Genomic DNA, 4802 nt, shown 5'->3' on the forward strand with positions numbered 1-4802 from the left:
CTCTTAAGACCCTAGGATACAAGCCATCTGCCTTTAGTCCCATTATTTTACTGAGTACCACCTCCTTAGTAATTGTGATTGTGTTAAGTTCCTCCCCCCTATAGCCCTCTTGGGGGGTGGGGGGGGTGAGGACCAATCAGATAGCTAGCCTGGAAACAAGGTTACATATGACCATCATAGTGCAGAATGCTATAACATCCACAGGAAACTAAAAATATAAGCAAATTCTAAGCACCAATCCAGTTATTCGAATACTAGTCTGCAGAGACTTTTTTTCAAGTTCTGATACAATCATTTAAACACAGTCTTATTCGCGTCACAATTTCATTCGCATAACCATATATATTTTACATACTCCTAATTTTGCACACCAGAGAACATGGGATCCAGCATACATGGGGTTGAAGAAGGGTTGGTGTTGCTCACCATGGCTGAGCAGAGGGGAAATGGCAGAGACTGTGAGCCGAGACTATTGAGATTCGAGCTAGCAGAGAAAAGAGACAAGCTTTCTCTTTCAGAGCAAACAACTGCAGCGTTAAGATAGAAGTTAAAAGGAAGGTTTGCGAATGTTTACAGGCTCTTTAGCAAGATACAGAAGTGGAGGCTGGTTATGGAGCAGGAAGTGGAGTAATGCAGCTCGAACACACTCAACACTGGGAGGGGCTGGCCATAGCATCGAATAGACCCGACATGGACTGTGGAAGGCGCTAGTAACCGGTCTGAGGGCTGAATAGTCTTTCTCCTTGTACTGTTCCATGCTTCCTGTTCATAATGTATGTGAAATTAGTGCATCATTTACCCACACTCCCTCTGTGCTGCCCCGCTAAGTGGTGCCGTGCAAACTGTGCTAACGTGCTCATTTCCCTCTCCCACTCCCTACCCCACTCCTTCTCATTCTCTCTCCCACTCACTCTCCCATCCTCTCGCTCACTCACTCTCTGTCACTCCCTCTCCCATTCTCTCCCTTGTCATGTATCTTACATGGCTACTGTTTGTACTATGACAAGGTGTGCCACCAGAGGGCACAGCAGTGGGAGACTTGTAGGTTACCTGTACAGGTGTGCCTGGCCTAGTATAAAAGGCAGGCCACCAGGTGTGATCCTCAGTCTGGAGTTATCAATAATGGACTAAGGTCACTACAGTTCAAGTACAACACATTGCCTCGTGGAGTCATTATCAGAGCATCCAAGGACACAACAATTGGCGACGAGATTACGGACTTTCACGCGAAAATGGCCACCCTTGGTACGTTGCAGCAGTTCACCGATGGTGATGATTGTGGAGAGGCTCGACTATTTCTTCACAGCAAATGACCTGGCAGGAGACAACCCGGCCACAGTGGCTGGCAAGCGCAGAGCTATCCTGCCAACCAGTTGTGGGCCCACCATCTATGGCCTCATCAGGATTTTCTGACACCAGCGAAGACAATGACCAAGACGTACGAGGAGTTCGTAACCCTGATCCAGGAGCAACTCAAGCCCAAAGAGAGCATCCTCACAGCCAGACACCGGTTCTACATCCACCGACGGCCCGAAGGCCAGGAAATTGCAAAATACGCTGCAGACCTCAAGAGGCTGGCGGCACCATGTGATTTCGGCGACCACCTCACCGAAGCGCTGCGGGACATTTTTGTCATTGGAATTGGCCACGAGGGCCTTCTTCATAAGCTACTATCGGCGGATACCACTGTCACACCACAGAAGGCCATCTCTGTGAGCCAGGAATTCATGACCTCGACCTGCGGTTCCAGGCAGATGACTCATCCTCAGGACTCAAACCTGGCAAGTACTGTGCACAGAGTAGCGCCTTTTAGAGGCTGGACTGTAGAACGCGAACCTTATCAGGGAAGAGAGAACAGGCCCCCGAGTCCCTTAACTCAGAGTCCGCCGAGGGGGGCTAATCGAGTAGCACCATGCTGGCGTTGTGGAGGGAATCACAGGGCTCACCAGTGCCGCTTTAAAGACTATGTACACAAAGGCTGCAGCACAAAGGGCCACCTCCAGCGAATGTGTAAGAGAAATAGGACTCACTGTGTCGATGAGGAGTCTGCAGATGGCCATGAATCCAGTGCGGATTATGAAACAATATGCAGAGAGGCAGCTCAGCCCCACGACGAGGTATATAGCATGTTTACCATCGAGTGTTCCCCATTGAGGATGGAAGTCGAGATATATGGCGTTCCAGTCTTCATGGAAGTGGACACGGGGGCAAGCCAGTCAATAATGAAGCAAGAAGCCTTTGAGAGACTATGGGACAATCAAGCTGAACGACCCAAGTTGGTCCCAGTTCAGGTAAAGCTGCGCACCTACACCGATGAACTTATCCCAGTCGTTGGTAGTGTGGATGTAAAGGTACTCCATGATGTGGGCGGTGCACAAGTTACCTCTGTGGGTTGTTGCAGGTGATGGACCAATGCTACTCGGAAGAAGGTGGATGGAGAAGATCCATTGGAAGTGGGAAGACTTCACCCCTCCAGCGATTGACGTCCTCTGCGCTCAGAGGCAAAGCAAGCCCTCACCTGAGGTTGGATCTGGCACCAGAGAGCAGACCAGCACAGCACCCGAGGCACAGACCGCCCAACACGACTGCATGGAGATGATCCAGCTGGGATGACCCACTGGGAACCGTCCAGGCTCCAGTGGCAGGACTCTGGAGAAAGAAAATCGGATCCAAAGGCTACTCCCCAGCTTCAGTGGCAGAACCCGGGGAGAAGAGGATCACCACAGTCGACATCGTGGATGGAGGAAAGATGGTGCCCGAACCACGAGGTGATACGCTGAAGAAGAGTGGCAGTGCTGATGGAGCAACACGTGGCACCAAACGGAGAAAAAGATTGGGGTAAAAAAAGCAAGGCTCTCTTAAAGGATTCTGCAACCCACCACACTTAAAGGGACAGTTCCACACACTCAAGCAATGGAATAGCAACTGTGAGTTAGAGGTAAAATGTGTAACTGATGATCAGAGTTGTGTACATGCCATAAGCAAGGAAAAGTCGTGCGATTGCGATCGGAGCTACAGGGTATTCACAATAAGTAATGAAACGTTGTGCGATGTAGGATTTCAACTGCACACAGCCAATGCAGCGGGCAAACACCCATCGGGAGCATACAGGTTCAGCAAGCTACCCAACGCTGTAGCCTGCGTCCCTGGGACCAGAGTTATGCACCATGAAGTGTGGCCACAAGCAGCTAAAATAGACAAGCTGCAGAGCAAGTGATCTCAGGAGGGCAACGGCACCGGTATCGATACCCTGCCCCTGATCGGCTCCGCCTCTCAGGTACCCAATGCCATCAACCGCCATGAGCCTGAAAGAGCAAACTGTGCTAAGGCACAACCCCCAGACCCCATCACCACCAGGGCCAGACCCGGGAACGAAGGGTTACCCGCAACAGTTCTCCAAAAGGGGACCGGGACCAGCCGGGATCCCAAACCAAACAACACCCAGGCCAGCGAGTCAGCAGTTCCCTGTGCACTGCCAGACGACAGATCCTCAGGGAGCAGCAGCAACCCAGGGCGCAAAGAAAGGACAGGGATCTGCCCAATGCTAGGAACCACGGCAACAGCCCCTAGAGCAGGCAACTTGAGCCAACCGGCTTCCCACTGCCAGCACTGGGCACCGCACCACCACCAGACTGCCTGGGCACCATCCAGCAGTTCTGGCACGAGCTTGTCCTCATGCACTGGTTACCGATCCCAAGTACGTATCGATAATATATCTCACCAGTCGAGTGTACTTGTCTCACAACTGAACCACAAATGTAATGCAAACTTGTTTTTCTGGACTTGAACATATATGAATGCAATGAGCTCCCAGCATAATCTATATGTGTGGGGGGGTGGGGGGGGGGGGTGAGAATGGAGTGGTCAGAGACACACACAAACAGCAACCACCAGCACTCTAGTGCCATCAAAACACCAACCACTCACCCAAGATTGAAACGACCTGCCAAAGGTCAACCAGATAGAGCTAAGCCCAGAACACAGTCAATGCAGAGGCGACTGGCACTATAAGCTTGTTGGAGAGTGATGTCATGTATCCTACATGGCCACTGTTTGTACTATCACAAGATGTGCCATCGGAGGGCACTGCAGTGGGAGGCTTGTAGGTTACCTATACAGGTGTGCCTGGCCTAGTATAAAAGGCAGGCCACCAGGTGTGATCCTCAGTCTGGAGTTATCAATAAAGGACTAAGGTCACTACAGTTCAAGTACAACACACTGCTGTGTGGAGTCATTACTAGAGCATCTAAGGACACAACATTCTCTCACTCACTCAGTCCCTTTCTCACTCCCTCTCCCCTTCTCTCTCTCTCAGTGTCAGCTGTGGCTCAGTGGGCAGCACCCTCGCCTCTGAGTCAGAAGGCTGTGGGTTCAAGTCCAACTCTGATAGACCTGAGCACAGAATTCTGGGCTGCCACTCCAGTGCAGTGCTGAGGGGGTGCTGCCCTGTCGGAGGATCCGTCTGCAAAACTGAGGCCCCTCTGGTGGATGTAAAAGATCCCGTGGCACTATTTCGAAGAAGAGCAGGGGAGTTATTCCTGGGGCCAATATTTATCCCTCAATCAACATAACTAAATCAGTTTATCTGGTTATTATCACATTGCTGTTTGTGGGAGCTTGCTGTGCGCAAGTTGGCTGCTGCGTTTCCCACATTACAACAGTGACTGCACTCCAAAAGTACTTCATTGGCTGTAAAACGCTTTGGAACGTTTGATGGTGATGAAATGCGCTATAGAAATGCAAGTATTTCTCACCCCGTCACCTTCCTGTGAATGACTCAGAATCATTTCCGCTGAGTTTGC

This window comes from Pristiophorus japonicus, chromosome 22 (assembly GCF_044704955.1).
Source record: "Pristiophorus japonicus isolate sPriJap1 chromosome 22, sPriJap1.hap1, whole genome shotgun sequence".
NCBI lineage: Eukaryota > Metazoa > Chordata > Chondrichthyes > Pristiophoridae > Pristiophorus > Pristiophorus japonicus.